This window comes from Oncorhynchus gorbuscha, linkage group LG08 (assembly GCF_021184085.1).
Source record: "Oncorhynchus gorbuscha isolate QuinsamMale2020 ecotype Even-year linkage group LG08, OgorEven_v1.0, whole genome shotgun sequence".
Taxonomy (NCBI): Eukaryota; Metazoa; Chordata; class Actinopteri; order Salmoniformes; family Salmonidae; genus Oncorhynchus; species Oncorhynchus gorbuscha.
The window spans coordinates 4,537,720-4,560,772 of record NC_060180.1 but is presented as its reverse complement, the minus strand read 5'-3'; the positions used below and the strand labels follow the sequence as shown (position 1 = coordinate 4,560,772).

The following is a 23,053-nucleotide window of genomic DNA, read 5'->3' as shown; positions in this document are numbered from 1 at the left end:
TATTTCCAATATGTTTTCATTCATTGAATTCACTTAGTCTATTTAATGAGAATTTGAAAGATTCTTATTTGCATAAAATAGACAGAGACCAGTCAAAAATAGATAATAGTATTTATTCTCGGAGTGCGCTGCCATGTAACCACGAACAACAGTTTATATACAAAATATGACATCATTGGTGAATGAATCTCCTCCTCCCGACCGAGACAAAGCCAGTTTAAAAGTTAATTCCGTCTCACTAGCGCACACACAGGACACACTATATAACTGAATTAACTCTTGACCCCTCACCATTATCGATCACCACTTAGCTGACAGTTCTAGTTAACAGAAAACCTAGGAATGCACTCGCTGCCTTATCTAAAACACCCCAGGGCTAAATTTCATCAGTTCAACCATAGTTTAAAGACCTTTTCTCCTTACTTAAAAACCCTCCCTCCTAATCTCCTCCAACCTGGCTGGAAGGGTATTTATTTAATGTAATTACCCTGTTTCAGGCTCCACAATCCCTCACTTATGAACTCATATCATATTGTTAATCAGATATAATAAAACAGAGTAGAAGTTTACTTACAGTTCTATTTAAATGGGGATATTGTTTAGTCATTTATTCATAAAATTCCTAACAACCAACCAAATCATAAGTTCTGTATGAGAAATAACAGCCTTTAAAATGACTCAATAACATACAACATTTTAACACAATTCTGATCTTTTATCATTTATAAAATCAGAACAAGAAACTGACAAGAATTGATGTATAAATAAAAAGAAATAAACCATTCCCCTTCCTTGATATATTATTAGAATATCATCATTAAACATTGTTCATAAATAAACGGATCTGAAGACGGGGTAGTTCTAGCCTGGTTACACAAGACATAACGCTGTACTCACCATCGTCCATACAGTAAGGTGAGCAGTGTTTATTTAGTCTGTTTTAACCAGGCTAGGATAGGTCATGTGTAGACTACTGTCAGGATATATTGAGCAGCAGTGAGTTGATATGTTCCCTTTAGGCCTGAATTCTGACAAGGTTTGGCTCAATTCCTTTTCAATTCAGCAGGTAAACTGACATGTAAATTCCAATACTTGTCATTGCTTTTCAATGAGGATAATTAGAAATTGGGATTTCAGTTTACTTCCTGAATTGGCTGAATTGAAATGGAATTGGCCTGACTCTGAACCAAGTAATGATGTAAATGAAGATTTACATGAACATTTGAGTTACAAGCATAGATCTTAAGGACTTTGGCCCATTGCATTTCAAAAGCATAGTTTAGGTCTACAGAATAAACACATTAATACATTCAATGCAGACATCTCAGGTGCTCCACTTATCAATGCAACCAACCAAAGTACATACATTAACTGAGACAATCATGTCATAAACCCATGATAGGATTCACAAAAGTGTTTCAACAAGGTCACATTCAGCAGGCACCTCAATGGGATGAAACGCTGTGAAACAGAAAAGATGTTACCTCAATCTGTCATTTGCATTGGACTAAATGTTTTTCCCCACGTTTACACTGCTGAACATAACCCTGGTTTCAGTCAACTAAACACGGCTCTCGAGTGGTGCAGCGGTCTAAGGCAATGCATCTCAGTGTAGAGAGGTGTCACTACATTCCCTGGTTCGAATCCAGGCTGTATCACATCCGGCTGTAATAGGGTAGCGTCCAGGTTTGGCTGGGGTAGGCCGTAATTGTAATAACAATTAGTCCTTAACCAACTTGCTAGTTAAATAAGAAAAGAGGAATCTCGAATATAAAATATATTTTGATTTGTTTAACACTTGTTTTGTTACTGCATAAAGTTTCCTAGCGCCAAAATAACAAATCTTGTACAAAAGACCATAGAGAATAAAGTCTGAGCATCGATGAGATTGACTTAAGAGGTGAAGGCTAAGGGCTTAGCTACCGTGCCATGGGTGGGCTGGAAGAAATCATTGGTAAACATTCCCATAGGAGAGATGTGCATTGGGACAGTGGTAAACATTCCCATAGGAGAGATGTGCATTGGGACAGTGGTAAACATTCCCATAGGAGAGATGTGCATTGGGACTGTGGTAAACATTCCCATAGGAGAGATATGCATTGGGACAGTGGTAAACATTCCCATAAGAGAGATGTGCATTGGGACAGTGGTAAACATTCCCATAGGAGAGATGTGCATTGGGACAGTGGTAAACATTCCCTTAGGAAAGATGTGCATTGGGACAGTGGTAAACATTCCCATAGGAGAGATGTGCATTGGGACAGTGGTAAACATTCCCATAGGAGAGATGTGCATTGGGACAGTGGTAAACATTCCCATAGGAGAGATGTGCATTGGGACAGTGGTAAACATTCCCATAGGAGAGATGTGCATTGGGACAGTGGTAAACATTCCCATAGGAGAGATGTGCATTGGGACAGTGGTAAACATTCCCATAGGAGAGATGTGCATTGGGACAGTGGTAAACATTCCCATAGGAGATATGCATTGGGACAGTGGTAAACATTCCCATAGGAGAGATGTGCATTGGGACAGTGGTAAACATTCCCTTAGGAGAGATGTGCATTGGGACAGTGGTAAACATTCCCATAGGAGAGATGTGCATTGGGACAGTGGTAAACATTCCCATAGGAGAGATGTGCATTGGGACAGTGGTAAACATTCCCATAGGAGAGATGTGCATTGGGACAGTGGTAAACATTCCCTTAGGAGAGATGTGCATTGGGACAGAGCATCAGTGCTCCAAAGAGAGTATGGCCTCATCTTTTTTATAGCCCTGTAACATACATGTAAGTACAGGACCACAATGGAAACAAGTCTTTCAACTTTGTGTTTATATTGTTGACAGTTAATGGTATGTATCTGTTGCCGGGTGCACATTTTTTATGTATTTTAAATTGTCCACTAAAACAAAATCCTCTCCATTTCTGCACTGATCTGAAAACACAGGATAGCTGAAAGCAGTATGGAAGCGGCCTACCAGGAAGTAGTGTTTACCTAAACAGCTCGTTCAGTGCAGCTGAAGGAAAGCAGATTGGGAAAAGAAGTGACTTCAGACTATTGAGACCAGATGTGATGGCATATTGCTGCAGAATGCTGTGGTATCCATGCTGGTTAACTGTGCCTTGAATTCTAAATAAATCACGGTGTCATCAGCAAAGCACCCCCACACCATCACACCTCCTCCATGCTTTACGTGGGAAATACAACATGTGGAGGTCATCCGTTCACCCACATCACGTCTCACAAAGACACGGCGGTTGGAACCAAATATCTCCAATTTGGACTCCAGACCAAAGGACAAATTTACACCAGTCTAATGTTCAATGATCATATTTCTTGGCCCAAGCAAGTCTCTTCTTCTTATTGGTGTCATTTACTAGTGGTTTCTTTCAGCAATTCAACCATGAAGGCCTGAATCACAGTCTCCTCTGAACAGTTGATGTTGAGATGTGTCTGTTACTTGAACTCTGTGAAGCATTTATTTGGGTAACTCAAATGAACTTTTCCTCTGCAGCAGAGGTAACTCTGGGTCTTACATTCCTGAGGTGGTCCTCATGAGAGCCAGTTTCATCATAGCGCTTGATGGTTTTTGCGACTGTATTTGAAGAAACATTTAAAGTTCTTGAAATGTTCTGTATTGACTGACCATGTCTTAAAGTAATGATGGACTGTCGTTTTTTCTCTTTGCTTATTTGAGCTGTTCTTGCCATAGCCCTATTTGGTAAAAGACCAAGTCCATACTATCTTCTATATACCGCACCTACCATGTCACAATACAACTGATTGGGTCAAACACATTAAGAAGGAAAGAAATTCCACAAATGAACTTTTAACAAGGCACACCTGTTAATTGAAATGCATTCCAGGTGACTACCTCATGAAGCTGGTTGAGCGAATGCCAAGAGTGTGCAAAGCTGTCATCAAGGCAAAGGGTGATTTGAGAATCTCAAACATAAAATATATTTTGATTTGTTTAACACTTGTTTGGTTACTACATGATTCCACTGAGAACTACCCAGTGACACGAGCCTACCAGACAAGCAAAATAACACTGAAACATGCATGAGAGCATCAGCTGTTCCGGATGACTGTGTGATCACGCTCTCCGCAGCCGATGTGAGTAAAACCTTTAAACAGGTCAACATTCACAAGGCCGCAAGGCCAGATGGATACCAGGACGTGTACTGTGAGCATGCACTGACCAACTGGCAAGTCTTCACTGACATTTTCACTCTCCTTGTCTGAGTCTGGAATACCAACATGTTTCAAGCAGACCACCATAGTCCCTGTGCCAAAGAACACTAAGGTAATCTGCCTAAATGACTACCAACCCGTAGCACTCACGTCTGTAGCCATGAAGTGCTTTGAAAGGCTGGTCATGACTCACATCAACATCATCATCATCCCAGAAACCCTAGACCCTAGAAGGCTATACATTGACTACAGCTCAGCGGTCAACACCATAGTGCCCTCAAAGCTCATCACTAACCTAAACACCTCCTTCTGCAACTGGATCCTGGACTTCCTGACTCTGTACCGGTACCCCCTGTATATAGCCTCCACATTGACTCTGTACCGGTACCCCCTATATAAAGCCTCCACATAGACTCTGTACCGGTACCCCCTGTATAAAGCCTCCACATTGACTCTGTACCGGTACCCCCTGTATAAAGCCTCGCTATTGTTATTTACTGCTGCTCTTTAATTATATGTTATTCTAATATCTTATTTTTGTATTTTTCTTAAAACTGTATTGTTGGTAAAGGGCTTGTAAGTAAGCATTTCACTGTAAGGTCTACAGCAGTTGTATTCGGCGCATGAGACAAATCAAATTTGATTTGGTTATTTCATAGTTTTGACGTCTTCACTATGATTCTACAATGTAAGAAAATAGTAGAAATAAAGAAAAACCCTTGAATGAGTTGGTGTTGTAAAACCTTTGACCGGTAGCGTACATATGATTCTCATGACTTCCCATTTCCTTACATCATTTGGCTTAACAAGATAAGAACATGGCCCATATTCATAAGGCACTCCAGTGTGGGGATCATCATGATAACAATGGACTGATAAGATTACAGAAACCTCTGTCGTGGGTATGAAGGCTTTGTACATAGTAACACAATAAAATAACAATAATGAGGCTATCGTTCCTTTAGTTTATTTAGCACATTTTCTCTTACTTTGTTAAAACCCTGCATTTTTGGTTAAGGGCTTGTAAGTAAGCATTTAACAGTACAGCCTACACCTATTGTATTCGGCGCATGTGATCAATACATTATTTGATTTTGATTCAGCATGGTAATGTAAAGTCCAGTTACATCCAGGGCAGGCTGTTGTTGTGGGTAAACATATTACGGACTCGTTTCTGACCCCTTGTGGACAGAGTCATACTACACTATCATAAATAAACACAAAAGAGCCAAAGGAAAGGGGGATAACTAGCAGGTTGTACAACTGAATGCATTCAACTGAAATGTGTCTTCCGAATTTAACCCAACCGCTCTGAATCAGAGAGGTGTGGGGGGCTGCCTTAATAGACATCCACGTCTTCCAAGTGCAAGTTTCTTCCTGAAGTTCTTAACTCAGGTTTCCATTTGGGTGCTTCAAATTATATAGCACCATCTTACATGTATTTACTTATGCTAGTGTCTAGATCTCAGTAGCTGACAAACTCTTTCTACACACACCTGAACACAGGAAATATAGACAGGGAGCAAATATAACATATGTTAGAACCACTGCCATCAGTCCATATATCAGTTCATGGTCCTCTTATAGGAACAATGTCAACACCAGTCTTCTGGGAGGTAAGTTTCCCAAAATTCCAACATGTTCCATTTCCATCCTGTACCTGGGATGTCTGGGAAACCTAGGCATTTTGTAAAAGTTTAATTTTGCAACCCTACTGGATACTAGTCCCCTGGACTCTCTCATAGACAAATCTCTATAGATTCTAAATCCTCCCGGTAGATACACAACATCATTAGAATGAGACATAACTGTTTCTGCACGCTACAATAGTAAATCACGGCCTCATTCCCTGAATCTAACCTGCACCATAGACAAGAGACACACTACACACTGAAAGCCGAACGGATGCTTTAACACACACACACACAACACTCCTACAGAGACACATCTGTTAAACTGCATGGGGTGAACAAATTAGAAAGCAAACCTGTTTCGATGTCAGACAGACAATAAGACTTTTTGGGGGAGTATCAAAATAAAAAATAAATTATGTTCAGTTTTGAACAAACTGATGTGGGATTTTATCATTAGGATTCTATGTGAACAAATTGGAAAGTGGCAGGGTAACCTAGTGGTTAGAATGTTGGACTAGTAACCTAGTGGTTAGAGCGTTGGACTAGTAACCTAGTGGTTAGAGTGTTGGACTAGTAACCTAGTGGTTAGAGCGTTGGACTAGTAACCTAGTGGTTAGAGTGTTGGACTAGTAACCTAGTGGTTAGAGCGTTGGACTAGTAACCTAGTGGTTAGAGCGTTGGACTAGTAACCTAGTGGTTAGAGCGTTGGACTAGTAACCTAGTGGTTAGAGCGTTGGACTAGTAACCTAGTGGTTAGAGCGTTGGACTAGTAACCTAGTGGTTAGAGTAACCTAGTGGACTAGTAACCTAGTGGTTAGAGCGTTGGACTAGTAACCTAGTGGTTAGAGCGTTGGACTAGTAACCTAGTGGTTAGAGCGTTGGACTAGTAACCTAGTGGTTAGAGCGTTGGACTAGTAACCTAGTGGTTAGAGCGTTGGACTAGTAACCTAGTGGTTAGAGCGTTGGACTAGTAACCTAGTGGTTAGAGCGTTGGACTAGTAACCTAGTGGTTAGAGCGTTGGACTAGTAACCTAGTGGTTAGAGCGTTGGACTAGTAACCTAGTGGTTAGAGCGTTGGACTAGTAACCTAGTGGTTAGAGCGTTGGACTAGTAACCTAGTGGTTAGAGCGTTGGACTAGTAACCTAGTGGTTAGAGCATTGGACTAGTAACCTAGTGGTTAGAGCGTTGGACTAGTAACCTAGTGGTTAGAGCATTGGACTAGTAACCTAGTGGTTAGAGCGTTGGACTAGTAACCTAGTGGTTAGAGCATTGGACTAGTAACCTAGTGGTTAGAGCGTTGGACTAGTAACCTAGTGGTTAGAGCGTTGGACTAGTAACCTAGTGGTTAGAGCGTTGGACTAGTAACCTAGTGGTTAGAGCGTTGGACTAGTAACCTAGTGGTTAGAGCGTTGGACTAGTAACCTAGTGGTTAGAGCATTGGACTAGTAACCTAGTGGTTAGAGCGTTGGACTAGTAACCTAGTGGTTAGAGCGTTGGACTAGTAACCTAGTGGTTAGAGCGTTGGACTAGTAACCTAGTGGTTAGAGCGTTGGACTAGTAACCTAGTGGTTAGAGCGTTGGACTAGTAACCTAGTGGTTAGAGCATTGGACTAGTAACCTAGTGGTTAGAGCATTGGACTAGTAACCTAGTGGTTAGAGCATTGGACTAGTAACCTAGTGGCGGCAGGGTAGCCTAGTGGTTAGAGTGTTGGACTAGTAACCTAGTGGTTAGAGCATTGGACTAGTAACCTAGTGGTTAGAGCATTGGACTAGTAACCTAGTGGCGGCAGGGTAGCCTAGTGGTTAGAGCGTTGGACTAGTAACCTAGTGGTTAGAGCGTTGGACTAGTAACCTAGTGGTTAGAGCGTTGGACTAGTAACCTAGTGGTTAGAGCGTTGGACTAGTAACCTAGTGGTTAGAGCATTGGACTAGTAACCTAGTGGTTAGAGCATTGGACTAGTAACCTAGTGGTTAGAGCATTGGACTAGTAACCTAGTGGTTAGAGCATTGGACTAGTAACCTAGTGGCGGCAGGGTAGCCTAGTGGTTAGAGTGTTGGACTAGTAACCTAGTGGTTAGAGCATTGGACTAGTAACCTAGTGGTTAGAGCATTGGACTAGTAACCTAGTGGCGGCAGGGTAGCCTAGTGGTTAGAGCGTTGGACTAGTAACCTAGTGGTTAGAGCGTTGGACTAGTAACCTAGTGGTTAGAGCGTTGGACTAGTAACCTAGTGGTTAGAGCGTTGGACTAGTAACCTAGTGGTTAGAGCATTGGACTAGTAACCTAGTGGTTAGAGCATTGGACTAGTAACCTAGTGGTTAGAGCATTGGACTAGTAACCTAGTGGTTAGAGCATTGGACTAGTAACCTAGTGGTTAGAGCATTGGACTAGTAACCTAGTGGTTAGAGCATTGGACTAGTAACCTAGTGGTTAGAGCGTTGGACTAGTAACCTAGTGGCGGCAGGGTAGCCTAGTGGTTAGAGCATTGGACTGGTAACCTAGTGGCGGCAGGGTAGCCTAGTGGTTAGAGCATTGGACTGGTAACCTAGTGGCGGCAGGGTAGCCTAGTGGTTAGAGCGTTGGACTAGTAACCTAGTGGTTAGAGTGTTGGACTAGTAACCTAGTGGTTAGAGCGTTGGACTAGTAACCTAGTGGTTAGAGCATTGGACTGGTAACCTAGTGGCGGCAGGGTAGCCTAGTGGTTAGAGCATTGGACTAGTAACCTAGTGGCGGCAGGGTAGCCTAGTGGTTAGAGCATTGGACTGGTAACCTAGTGGCGGCAGGGTAGCCTAGTGGTTAGAGCATTGGACTAGTAACCTAGTGGCGGCAGGGTAGCCTAGTGGTTAGAGCATTGGACTGGTAACCTAGTGGCGGCAGGGTAGCCTAGTGGTTAGAGCATTGGACTAGTAACCTAGTGGCGGCAGGGTAGCCTAGTGGTTAGAGCGTTGGACTAGTAACCTAGTGGTTAGAGCGTTGGACTAGTAACCTAGTGGTTAGAGCGTTGGACTAGTAACCTAGTGGTTAGAGCGTTGGACTAGTAACCTAGTGGTTAGAGCATTGGACTAGTAACCTAGTGGTTAGAGCATTGGACTAGTAACCTAGTGGTTAGAGCATTGGACTAGTAACCTAGTGGTTAGAGCATTGGACTAGTAACCTAGTGGTTAGAGCATTGGACTAGTAACCTAGTGGTTAGAGCATTGGACTAGTAACCTAGTGGTTAGAGCGTTGGACTAGTAACCTAGTGGCGGCAGGGTAGCCTAGTGGTTAGAGCATTGGACTGGTAACCTAGTGGCGGCAGGGTAGCCTAGTGGTTAGAGCATTGGACTGGTAACCTAGTGGCGGCAGGGTAGCCTAGTGGTTAGAGCGTTGGACTAGTAACCTAGTGGTTAGAGTGTTGGACTAGTAACCTAGTGGTTAGAGCGTTGGACTAGTAACCTAGTGGTTAGAGCATTGGACTGGTAACCTAGTGGCGGCAGGGTAGCCTAGTGGTTAGAGCATTGGACTAGTAACCTAGTGGCGGCAGGGTAGCCTAGTGGTTAGAGCATTGGACTGGTAACCTAGTGGCGGCAGGGTAGCCTAGTGGTTAGAGCATTGGACTAGTAACCTAGTGGCGGCAGGGTAGCCTAGTGGTTAGAGCATTGGACTGGTAACCTAGTGGCGGCAGGGTAGCCTAGTGGTTAGAGCATTGGACTAGTAACCTAGTGGCGGCAGGGTAGCCTAGTGGTTAGAGCATTGGACTAGTAACCTAGTGGCGGCAGGGTAGCCTAGTGGTTAGAGCGTTGGACTAGTAACCTAGTGGTTAGAGTGTTGGACTAGTAACCTAGTGGTTAGAGCGTTGGACTAGTAACCTAGTGGTTAGAGCGTTGGACTAGTAACCTAGTGGTTAGAGCGTTGGACTAGTAACCTAGTGGTTAGAGCGTTGGACTAGTAACCTAGTGGTTAGAGCGTTGGACTAGTAACCTAGTGGTTAGAGCGTTGGACTAGTAACCTAGTGGTTAGAGCGTTGGACTAGTAACCAGTGGTTAGAGCGTTGGACTAGTAACCTAGTGGTTAGAGCGTTGGACTAGTAACCTAGTGGTTAGAGCGTTGGACTAGTAACCTAGTGGTTAGAGCGTTGGACTAGTAACCTAGTGGTTAGAGCGTTGGACTAGTAACCTAGTGGTTAGAGCGTTGGACTAGTAACCTAGTGGTTAGAGCGTTGGACTAGTAACCTAGTGGTTAGAGCGTTGGACTAGTAACCTAGTGGTTAGAGCGTTGGACTAGTAACCTAGTGGTTAGAGCGTTGGACTAGTAACCTAGTGGTTAGAGCGTTGGACTAGTAACCTAGTGGTTAGAGCATTGGACTAGTAACCTAGTGGTTAGAGCGTTGGACTAGTAACCTAGTGGTTAGAGCGTTGGACTAGTAACCTAGTGGTTAGAGCGTTGGACTAGTAACCTAGTGGTTAGAGCATTGGACTAGTAACCTAGTGGTTAGAGCGTTGGACTAGTAACCTAGTGGTTAGAGCGTTGGACTAGTAACCTAGTGGTTAGAGCGTTGGACTAGTAACCCAGTGGTTAGAGCGTTGGACTAGTAACCTAGTGGTTAGAGCGTTGGACTAGTAACCTAGTGGTTAGAGCGTTGGACTAGTAACCTAGTGGTTAGAGCGTTGGACTAGTAACCTAGTGGTTAGAGCGTTGGACTAGTAACCTAGTGGTTAGAGCGTTGGACTAGTAACCTAGTGGTTAGAGCATTGGACTAGTAACCTAGTGGTTAGAGCATTGGACTAGTAACCTAGTGGTTAGAGCATTGGACTAGTAACCTAGTGGCGGCAGGGTAGCCTAGTGGTTAGAGTGTTGGACTAGTAACCTAGTGGTTAGAGCATTGGACTAGTAACCTAGTGGTTAGAGCATTGGACTAGTAACCTAGTGGCGGCAGGGTAGCCTAGTGGTTAGAGCGTTGGACTAGTAACCTAGTGGTTAGAGCGTTGGACTAGTAACCTAGTGGTTAGAGCGTTGGACTAGTAACCTAGTGGTTAGAGCGTTGGACTAGTAACCTAGTGGTTAGAGCATTGGACTAGTAACCTAGTGGTTAGAGCATTGGACTAGTAACCTAGTGGTTAGAGCATTGGACTAGTAACCTAGTGGTTAGAGCATTGGACTAGTAACCTAGTGGCGGCAGGGTAGGCTAGTGGTTAGAGTGTTGGACTAGTAACCTAGTGGTTAGAGCATTGGACTAGTAACCTAGTGGTTAGAGCATTGGACTAGTAACCTAGTGGCGGCAGGGTAGCCTAGTGGTTAGAGCGTTGGACTAGTAACCTAGTGGTTAGAGCGTTGGACTAGTAACCTAGTGGTTAGAGCGTTGGACTAGTAACCTAGTGGTTAGAGCGTTGGACTAGTAACCTAGTGGTTAGAGCATTGGACTAGTAACCTAGTGGTTAGAGCATTGGACTAGTAACCTAGTGGTTAGAGCATTGGACTAGTAACCTAGTGGTTAGAGCATTGGACTAGTAACCTAGTGGTTAGAGCATTGGACTAGTAACCTAGTGGTTAGAGCATTGGACTAGTAACCTAGTGGTTAGAGCGTTGGACTAGTAACCTAGTGGCGGCAGGGTAGCCTAGTGGTTAGAGCATTGGACTGGTAACCTAGTGGCGGCAGGGTAGCCTAGTGGTTAGAGCATTGGACTGGTAACCTAGTGGCGGCAGGGTAGCGTTGGACTAGTAGTGGTTAGAGCGTTGGACTAGTAACCTAGTGGTTAGAGCATTGACTGGTAACCTAGTGGCGGCAGGGTAGCCTAGTGGTTAGAGCGTTGGACTAGTAACCTAGTGGTTAGAGCATTGGACTGGTAACCTAGTGGCGGCAGGGTAGCCTAGTGGTTAGAGCATTGGACTAGTAACCTAGTGGCGGCAGGGTAGCCTAGTGGTTAGAGCATTGGACTGGTAACCTAGTGGCGGCAGGGTAGCCTAGTGGTTAGAGCATTGGACTAGTAACCTAGTGGCGGCAGGGTAGCCTAGTGGTTAGAGCGTTGGACTAGTAATTGGACTGGTAACCTAGTGGCGTTGGACTAGTAACCAGGGTAGCCTAGTGGTTAGAGCATTGGACTAGTAACCTAGTGGTTAGGCTAGTGGTTTGGACTAGTAACCTAGTGGTTAGAGCATTGGACTAGTAACCTAGTGGTTAGAGCGTTGGACTAGTAACCTAGTGGTTAGAGCGTTGGACTAGTAACCTAGTGGTTAGAGCGTTGGACTAGTAACCTAGTGGTTAGAGCATTGGGTAACCTAGTGGTTAGAGCATTGGTTGGTAACTAGTGGTTAGAGCAACCTAGTGGTTAGAGCATTGGTTGGACTAGTAACCTAGTGGTTAGAGCGTTGGACTAGTAACCTAGTGGTTAGAGTGTTGGACTAGTAACCTAGTGGTTAGAGCGTTGGACTAGTAACCTAGTGGTTAGAGCATTGGACTGGTAACCTAGTGGCGGCAGGGTAGCCTAGTGGTTAGAGCATTGGACTAGTAACCTAGTGGCGGCAGGGTAGCCTAGTGGTTAGAGCATTGGACTGGTAACCTAGTGGCGGCAGGGTAGCCTAGTGGTTAGAGCATTGGACTAGTAACCTAGTGGCGGCAGGGTAGCCTAGTGGTTAGAGCATTGGACTGGTAACCTAGTGGCGGCAGGGTAGCCTAGTGGTTAGAGCATTGGACTAGTAACCTAGTGGCGGCAGGGTAGCCTAGTGGTTAGAGCATTGGACTAGTAACCTAGTGGCGGCAGGGTAGCCTAGTGGTTAGAGCGTTGGACTAGTAACCTAGTGGTTAGAGTGTTGGACTAGTAACCTAGTGGTTAGAGTGTTGGACTAGTAACCGGAAGGTTGCATGTTCAAAAGCCCTGAGCTGACAAGGTACAAATCTGTCGTTCTGCCCCTGAACAGGCAGTTAACCCACTGTTCCTGGGCCGTCATTGAAAATAAGAATTTGTTCTTAACTGACTTGTCTGGTTAAATAAAGGTAAAAAAGTTGTTTTTTAAAATAAAATAAAATTAGACTTAGGCTGCTCAAAAAGTACAGTTCTGTGTTCAACACAAGCTTGGGGAGTGTTTCTTTATTCTCATAAAATGTTCGTTGAATCTGGACTCTTATAACTGACATTTAAATCCTTGTCTCATTGATTATGTGTCTAGATTTGTACTCACAGGAGTAGGTACATGAGGAAAAGAAGGCCTCCGATTGGATACGCCAGATTGTCCGGTGTGACTTTCCCCTCCGTCATTGGCTGGGTGACTTCTGAGGGGCGGGTGGTGGGGTAGGATGGGGGAGCAGTGTACATAATTGGGTTTCTATGGCATTACCAACGAGTGTTGTTAGGGGTTCATTGCCCATAGCTGCCCATCGAAGCAGAGGAAGCCATTGTCTATAGGTATCCATGGAAATAGTTGCCGGGGTGTTGTCCAAAGCCAAGCCACAGGTTTGGCGGATGGTTTCAGCACAACATTATAGGCGCAGACACAGACATGGGCACTGGATTAGCACTGCCAAAGGGGCCCAGCGCCTAGCATTCCTCTGCTTTCCGACTGGGGTAAGCAGCTACTAGGCTTGGCTCCAGTGTCTGAGCCACAATGGCCGCCTCTGGTAGCAGGGGTCAACACCTCCGAATGGAAGCCGACTTCCTTAAAACTGAAAACGTTTACTAGGGCAAATTAACATATCTAATAGGCAATATTCCCTTAACATTTCAGAACATATAGCCCCAGAGAACACTCTTGTTCAGGCTGTTTTGAGATAGACAGCTGCTAGGGATCTTTCTAAAACTTTCAGAACGTTTATCCCCAGTGATCCCCAGTGAACGTGCCTCAGTCCCACTATGCAACGATGAAGGGTAGAGATGGATGGTGAGGGAGCAGCTAGTTGAGGTGGATGGTTTGCCTCTTCACCCCATAGGTGATAAAGGCCACAGCCTGTGAGGACACACAGCAGATGTAGTTGAGAGACAGGCCTCTGTACAGACCCTTCATCAACCCATAGGTGATAAAGGCCACAGCCTGTGAGTACACACAGTAGATGTAGTTGAGAGACAGGCCTCTGTACAGACCCTTCTTCAACCCATAGGTGATAAAGGCCACAGCCTGTGAGGACACACAGCAGATGTAGTTGAGAGACAGGCCTCTGTACAGACCCTTCTTCAACCCATAGGTGATAAAGGCCACAGCCTGTGAGTACACACAGTAGATGTAGTTGAGAGACAGGCCTCTATACAGACCCTTCTTCACCCCATACTGACTGTATAAAAGAGTCTTGGTCAGGGTACTTTAGAGGGAGACAAGTGGGAAGACAAAGTTATGCTTTATTTTACAGTGCTTAGCAGGAATGTATTTATCAATTACATTGTAATATGTTAATTACATGATAATAAGAGATCAAAATCAGTTAGAGATGTTTGGAACAGGTTATTCTGCCAGTCTGTTTGGCTGGTTAATACAGACAGAGACATACACACAGGCTCGGGAATGACATCAGACACACCAGCCCTTATTGTATGGAGTAGAACATAGTAACTCAACAGTCTTACTCTAAGTGAGGAGGTTGTCTAGTAAATCATTACGGAGTATCAGGTGCTGGAGTAATTCCACTGCCACGGTGCAGCAGGGTGAACTGTGAAAAGCAGGCCTGGTATGCTGTAGTCTCCTTGAGGACCAACCATGTTCACTCATGACTGCACGGCAAGGCACGACTCAATAATACCCACACTCCACAAAACTCCTATTGCCAAGTGATTTTTATAAGTATTCAAACAGGGTCATTTTGCCTTTCAGATTGTAATACATTAGATTATATGTGCAGGGGTATATACTTTTTTTTAAACAAGAGCCCTGTGTTTGGAGAGGATGTGTTAAATGGCGCCACTTACTGACATTTGTCAGATTCAGGAAGCACCACTCCTAACCGCATCCTTCTCCAGGCAACATCTAGAGGATAGCTGGGAGAGGAGACGGAGAAGAGGTGAAAAGGGCGTGGAGAAGAAAAGAGGGGAACAGGGAGATGAAACAGAGAAGAGGGGAACAGGGAGAGGAGACGGAGAAGAGGTGAAAAGGGTGTGGAGAAGAGAAGAGGGGAACAGGGAGAGGAAACAGAGAAGAGGTGAAAAGGGCGTGGAGAAGAGAAGAGGGGAACAGGGAGAGGAGACGGAGAAGAGGTGAAAAGGGCGTGGAGAAGAGAAGAGGGGAACAGGGAGAGGAGACGGAGAAGAGGTGAACAGGGAGAGGAGACGGAGAAGATGAGTACTCTGGACAGGAGACAGAGAAGAGAAGGGGGAACAGGGAGAAGAGAAGAACAGGTAGAGGAGACAAAGAAGAGGAGTACTCTGGACAGGAGACAGAGAAGAGAAGGGGGAACAGGGAGAAGAGAAGAACAGGTAGAAGAGACGGAGAAGAGGAGTACTCTGGACAGGAGACAGAGAAGAGGGAACAGGGAGAAGAGACGGAGGAGGGGGAACAAGGAGAGGAGACGGAGAAGTGGGGGAACAGGGAGGGAGGAGATGGAGAAGGGGGAACAGGGAGAGGGGAAGAGGGAGGAGAAGGGGGAACAGGGAAAGGAGACGGAGAAGGGGGAACAAGGAAAGGAGACGGAGGAGGGGGGAACAAGGAAAGGAGACGGAGGAGGGGGAACAAGGAGAGGAGACGGAGAAGGGGGAACAGGGAGAGGAGACGGAGGAGGGGGAACAGGGAGAGGAGACGGAGAAGGGGGAACAAGGAGAGGAGACGGAGGGGGAACAAGGAGAGGAGACGGAGGAGGGGGAACAAGGAAAGGAGACGGAGGAGGGGGAACAGGGAGAGGAGACGGAGGAGAGGGGAACAGGGAGAGGAGAAGAGAAGAGGGGAACAAGGAGAGGAGACGGAGAGGGGGAACAAGGAGAGGAGACGGAGGAGGGGGAACAAGGAAAGGAGACGGAGGAGGGGGAACAGGGAGAGGAGACGGAGGAGGGGGAACAGGGAGAGGAGACGGAGAAGGGGGAACAAGGAGAGGAGACGGAGGGGGAACAAGGAGAGGAGACGGAGGGGGAACAAGGAGAGGAGACGGAGAGGAGAGGTGAAAAGGGCGTGGAGAAGAGAAGAAGGGGAACAGGGAGAGGAGACGGAGAAGGGGGAACAGGGAGAGGAGACGGAGAGGGGAACAGGGAGAGGAGACGGAGAAGAGGGGAACAGGGAGAGGAGACGGAGAAGAGGGGAACAGGGAGAAGGAGACGGAGGAGGGGAGGGGGAACACAGGGAGAGGAGACGGAGAAGGGGGAACAAGGAGAGGAGATGGAGGGGGAACAAGGAGAGGAGACGGAGACGAGGTGAAAAGGGCGTGGAGAGAGAAGAGGGGAACAGGGAGAGGAGACGGAGAAGGGGGAACAGGGAGAGGAGACGGAGGAGGGGGAACAGGGAAGGAGACGGAGGAGGGGGAACAGGGAGAGGAGACGGAGAAGGGGGAACAAGGAGAGGAGACGGAGGGGGAACAAGGAGAGGAGACGGAGACGAGGTGAAAAGGGCGTGGAGAAGAGAAGAGGGGAACAGGGAGAGGAGACGGAGAAGAGGTGAAAAGGGCGTGGAGAAGAAAAGAGGGGAACAGGGAGATGAAACAGAGAAGAGGGGAACAGGGAGAGGAGACGGAGAAGAGGTGAAAAGGGCGTGGAGAAGAGAAGAGGGGAACAGGGAGAGGAAACAGAGAAGAGGTGAAAAGGGCGTGGAGAAGAGAAGAGGGGAACAGGGAGAGGAGACGGAGAAGAGGTGAAAAGGGCGTGGAGAAGAGAAGAGGGGAACAGGGAGAGGAAACGGAGAAGAGGTGAAAAGGGCGTGGAAAAGAGAAGAGGGGAACAGGGAGAGGAGACGGAGAAGAGGGGAACAGGGAGAGGAAACAGAGAAGAGGGGAACAGGGAGAGGAGACGGAGAAGAGGGGAACAGGGAGAGGAAACAGAGAAGAGGGGAACAGGGAGAGGAGACGGAGAAGAGGGGAACAGGGAGAGGAAACAGAGAAGAGGGGAACAGGGAGAGGAGACGGAGAAGGGGGGAACAAGGAGAGGAGACGGAGGAGGAGGGAACAAGGAGAGGAGACGGAGAAGAGGTGAAAAGGGCGTGGAGAAGAAAAGAGGGGAACAGGGAGAGGAAACGGAGAAGAGGTGAAAAGGGGGTGGAGAAGAGAAGAGGGGAACAGGGAGAGGAGACGGAGAAGAGGTGAAAAGGGCGTGGAGAAGAGAAGAGGGGAACAGGGAGAGGAAACGGAGAAGAGGTGAAAAGGGGGTGGAGAAGAAAAGAGGGGAACAGGGAGAGGAAACGGAGAAGAGGTGAAAAGGGGGTGGAGAAGAGAAGAGGGGAACAGGGAGAGGAAACGGAGAAGAGGTGAAAAGGGGGTGGAGAAGAGAAGAGGGGAACAGCGAGAGGAAACGGAGAAGAGGTGAAAAGGGCGTGGAGAAGAAAAGAGGGGAACAGGGAGAGGAAACGGAGAAGGGAGGAACGGGGAGAGGAGACGGAGAAGAGGTGAAAAGGGGTGGAGAAGAGAAGAGGGGAACAGGGAGAGGAAACGGAGAAGGGGGAAACGGGGAGAGGAGACGGAGAAGAGGTGAAAAGGGGGTGGAGAAGAGGGGAACATGGAGAGGAGACGGAGAAGGGGAGAACAGGGAGAAGAGAAGAGGGGAACAGGGAGAGGAGAAGAGGGGAACACGTAGAGGTAGAAGAGAGGAGGATCTTCTCTCACCTGCCATAGCACCGACCACGGGCCTGTGGTATGTGTCCAGAGACGCCCAGCTGTTTACTGAGGATCTTCTCTCACCTGCCATAGCACCGACCACGGGCCTGTGGATGTGTCCAGAGACGCCCAGCTGTTTACTGAGGATCTTCTCTCACCTGCCATAGCACCGACCACGGGCCTGTGGATGTGTCCAGATACGCCCAACTGTTTACTGAGGATCTTCTCTCACCTGCCATAGCACCGACCACGGGCCTGTGGATGTGTCCAGAGACGCCCAGCTGTTTACTGAGGATCTTCTCTCACCTGCCATAGCACCGACCACGGGCCTGTGGATGTGTCCAGAGACGCCCAACTGTTTACTGAGGATCTTCTCTCACCTGCCATAGCACCGACCACGGGCCTGTGGATGTGTCCAGAGACGCCCAGCTGTTTACTGAGGATCTTCTCTCACCTGCCATAGCACCGACCACGGGCCTGTGGATGTGTCCAGAGACGCCCAACTGTTTACTGAGGATCTTCTCTCACCTGCCATAGCACGACCACGGGCCTGTGGATGTGTCCAGAGACGCCCAACTGTTTACTGAGGATCTTCTCTCACCTGCCATAGCACGACCACGGGCCTGTGGATGTGTCCAGAGACGCCCAACTGTTTACTGAGGATCTTCTCTCACCTGCCATAGCACCGACCACGGGCCTGTGGATGTGTCCAGAGACGCCCAGCTGTTTACTGAGGATCTTCTCTCACCTGCCATAGCACCGACCACGGGCCTGTGGATGTGTCCAGAGACGCCCAACTGTTTACTGAGGATCTGAGGATCTTCTTGTATTTGTTAAAGGCCATGAACTGGATAGCTCCGTAGGGGAATATCCTGACCATCATGGCCCCATTGCCTTCATAGAGCCCCAGGTAACCCTCCTTTCTTGGCACGACACGGAGAGTAGCTACCACACCTCGAGGAGAGAGTGAAGGAGAGAAATAAGCAAGATGTCATAGTTTCGTTTTCGCTGCAACCAGGTGGTAGAAGAAGGAAAACTCGTGTCAGATGTCCATGGGAGGGGTGATACATGAGTGACACTGACAAACCAACTGACAAAAGACACACGTTTACATGTTCAGTAACACTTCCACCGAGTTATCCAGTTCTTACCCAGGTCTTTGTCGTGGGGACTGTTGGCTTGCAGTAAGATCTTCACTCTGCCCAGAGGAGCGATGGTGTATTTGGCACTTCATCCTGCTACACCTTAACACACCAAGACAGATACAGACACCCTCAACATGAGCATATCTGGGCTTGACTAAGTAAAATAACCATTAGATTAATCTGAAGAATGATCTGTTGGATGAACCCAGACCATAAACACGTTAGTTTGGATAAATGCATATTACATCACTTTGGACAGGTCATGGGGTTTCTTTCCATGTTCACCATCTGACTAATAAGACAATCTTAGTTACAGAGAACAGAGTAATAGCCTCAATATAACTGGAAGATGGATGATGATACACACAAACTGTTATAGCAACAGACCTTGACTACCGTCATGTGACTTCTCCAGGCACCGTATGTACTGTATAGACAACAGACCTTGACACCGTCATGTGACTTCTCCAGGCACCGTATCTACTGTATAGACAACAGACCGTGACACCGTCAGGTGACTTCTCCAGGCTCCGTATCTACTGTATAGACAACAGACCGTGACACCGTCAGGTGACTTCTCCAGGCACCGTATCTACTGTATAGACAACAGACCGTGACACCGTCAGGTGACTTCTCCAGGCTCCGTATCTACTGTATAGACAACAGACCGTGACACCGTCATGTGACTTCTCCAGGCACCGTATGTACTGTATAGACAACAGACCGTGACACCGTCAGGTGACTTCTTCAGGCACCGTATCTACTGTATAATAATAATAATAATATATGCCATTTAGCAGACGCTTTTATCCAAAGCGACTTACAGTCATGTGTGCATACATTCTACGTATGGGTGGTCCCGGGGATCGAACCCACTACCCTGGCGTTACAAGCGCCATGCTCTACCAACTGAGCAGGTGACTTCTTCAGGCACCGTATGTACTGTATAGACAACAGACCGTGACACCGTCAGGTGACTTCTTCAGGCACCGTATCTACTGTATAGACAACAGACCTTGACACCGTCATGTGACTTCTCCAGGCACCGTATCTACTGTATAGACAACAGACCGTGACACCGTCAGGTGACTTCTCCAGGCACCATATGTATTGTATAGACAACAGACCTTTTATTTAACTAGGCAAGTGAGTTAAGAACACATTCTTATTTTCAATGACTGCCTAGGGACTGTGGGTTAACTGCCTTGTTCAGGGGCAGAAGGACAGATTTTCACCTTGTTAGCTCAGGGGTTTCAATCTTGCAACCGCACAGTTAACTAGTCCAACGCTCTAACCATTGCACTCCACGAGTAGCCTGCCTGTTACGCGTAATGCAGTAGAAGCCAAGGTAAATTGCTAGCTAGCATTAAACTTATCTTATAAAAAACAATAAATCATTATCACTAGTTATAAATACTAATCCAGTTTAGCAGGCAATATTAACCAGGTGAAATTGTGTAATTTCTCTTGCGTTCATTGAACGCATAGTCAGGGTATATGCAACAGTTTGGGCTGCCTGGCTCATTGCGAACTAATTTGCCAGAATTATGACAGAATTGAAGGTTGTGCAATGTAACAAGAATATTTAGACTTATGGATGCCAGCCGTTAGATAAAATACAGAACGGTTCTGTATTTCGCTGAAATAATAAACGTTTTGTTTTGAAATTATAGTTTCCGGATTCGATCATATTAATGACCAAAGGCTCATATTTCTGTGTGTTATTATGTTATAATTAAGTCTGACTTGATAGAGCAGTCTGACTGAGCAGCAGCAGGCCTGAAATCATTCATTCAAACAGCACTTTCGTGCGTTTTGCCAGCAGCTTTTCGCAAGCACAGTGCTGTTCATGACTTCAAGCCTATCAGCCTTATGGCTGGTGTAACCAATGTGAAATGGCTAGCTAGTTAGCTGGGTGTGCTCTAATACTGTTTCAAACGTCACTCGCTTTTAGATTTGGAGTAGTTATTCCCCTTGCGCTGCAACGGCCACGGCTTTTTTGGAGCAGTGGCTGTTGTCGATGTGTTCCTGGTTCGAGCCCAGGTAGGGGCGAGGAGGGGGACGGAAGCTATACTGTTACACTGGCAATACTATCGTGCCTATAAGAAAATCCAATAGTTAAAGGTATATGAAATACAAATGGTATAGAGAGAAATAGTCCTATAAATACTATAACTACAACCTAAAACCTCTTACCTTGGAATATTGAAGTCTCATGTAAAAAGGAACCACCAACTTTCATATGTTCTCATGTTCTGAGCAAGGAACTTAAACGTTAGCTTTTTTACATGGCACATATTACTTTCTTCTCCAACACTTTGTTTTGGCATTATTTAAACCAAATGGAACATGTTTCATTATTTATTTGAGGCTAAATTGATTTTATTGATGTTTTATATTAAGTTAAAATAAGTGTTAATTCAGTATTGTTATAATTGTCATTATTACAAATTAAATTAAATACATTAAAACATTTTTTTTTAAATCAGCCGATTAATCGGTATCGGCTTTTTTGGTCCTCAAATAATCGGTATCGGTGTTGAAAAATCATGATCGGTCGACCTCTACTCCAGGCACCGGATCTATATTTGTATATAAATAATAACCTGCACATTCTGTGCCAGTTTCCATAACCTGCATTAAAGCTGGTATCCAGCCGTTTATGCAACAAACAACCAACACCGTTTCTTTCCCTCGGACATCATTACACGCCATTTTGTTTTCCCAGAATTCTGGATGCTCCTCTCCTCCGTTTCATCAACAACACAAAAACAATAACAAATGCGCTGGGGGTGAACAGTGCCGTTTCACCTGATGCTGACTGAACAGTGGTGCGGATTTCAGCTTTAAGCTTAGTCCAGGACTAAAAAGAATCGCCATTGAGCATGCTTTTTAATCCAGGTCCAAGACAAGTCAGCTTAATCTGGGTCTGTGAAACCTACTCACAAACTCATTATGCCTATATCGCTCTGCCAAGGTCTAGGTGTTTAAGTTGTCGGAACTCTGTAGACATATACCCATTTCTTCTGGATCTCTGGTGAGTTTTAATTTAGATGATAGTAGTCTTATTGCCAGATGAATTGCCTGCACACTATGCAGCTCATCAGAACCAGGGCTTGTGTCACTGGATGTGTACAACTGTATGTTCTGTATTGTATTTCTGTATTACCATCACTAGTGAAGTCTGCAGCCGCCCTTACCTCCGCCCTTACCTCCGCCCTTACCTCCAGCCTTACCTCCAGCCTTACCTCCAGCTACGAAGGAGCGGACAAAGTGATAGTCCCCCTGAGTGTGGTCGGGGATCACAGGACGACCACGGGTGAGACTGCATCTACCCTTGCCATGATGTGTGAGTTCAATCAGGACCTGAATGCATCCATAACTATGCAAAGAAAAAAACACAACAGCTACATTACATTCTCAGCATTAAAAAGGACAACGCTCGACGTCATTATCAGACCAACAATATAACTTACTTAGGCATAACGTCGTAAACTGTTGATCACTAAAACAATGTATAATCAACACATAATTTGGTTAGCTGGCTAGTCACGTGTCAAAACAAAAAAAATAGCTAGTAGTAGCTAGCTGTCATTGAAGTCGAGTTATCGGGCTACTAGCAGATGGACGTAAAATAGTCAACTAGCTACAATTTCGAATCTCTACTATTGACTGGACTGTTCAAACACTGACTCACAGTTCAATCGACTGTTGCTGTACTAATAACTTATATTAGCCATCTTACCCACTGCTAGGTCAGCACTGTCAGATGAACAACCGTTGCAAAACAAATCTCGCCAGCGTTAGCATTTGCAGGTAGCCTCCGTCGCTTCCTGATTCCCAGAAGAAACCTGCCTTTCGGGCACTCGTGGAGACAACCTCACCGAGCGACAATTGTGAGTTCAGTTTCTGGTCACTATTTTTTTTGCGAGAAATGCGTAGCTAAAGAATAGCGAAATGTAATTAGGCAAACAGCAATACAAAAAACAACTGGCTACCGGTTAAATGTATGTATGAAGGGTTAAGGCACATGTTTTTATGATCACTAACAACTGGTGCCCTTCATGTGCACAGATCCACTGTCTCATGCGAATGACGTCATTGGCAAATAATAAAAACGGCATAATTAAACCATAAATGTGTCAATTAATAATGTGTAAACAACTGCCTAAACACTTAATAATTTCCTACATATAGGGTCAAATAGTACTTTTGTGGAGCAGGTTAGTGTTTTTAAGGTGTTATTGTTACACAGTTCTAAAACATATTTTAAAGCTGTTATTATTACACAGTTGTAAACCATACAGAATATGAAGCAAAACATTAGCTTGTTAAAGGTTATCTAGGGTTTGAAGTAGTTTGATAGTAGTTTGTTACCTCTACTCGTTAGAGAA

General features: G+C 45.7%; 1 pseudogene; it reads right to left on the bottom strand.

The window, feature by feature from the left end:
* Positions 1-12,933: 12,933 nt before the first annotated feature.
* Positions 12,934-22,415, bottom strand: LOC124042240 (annotated as a pseudogene).
* Positions 22,416-23,053: the final 638 nt, after the last annotated feature.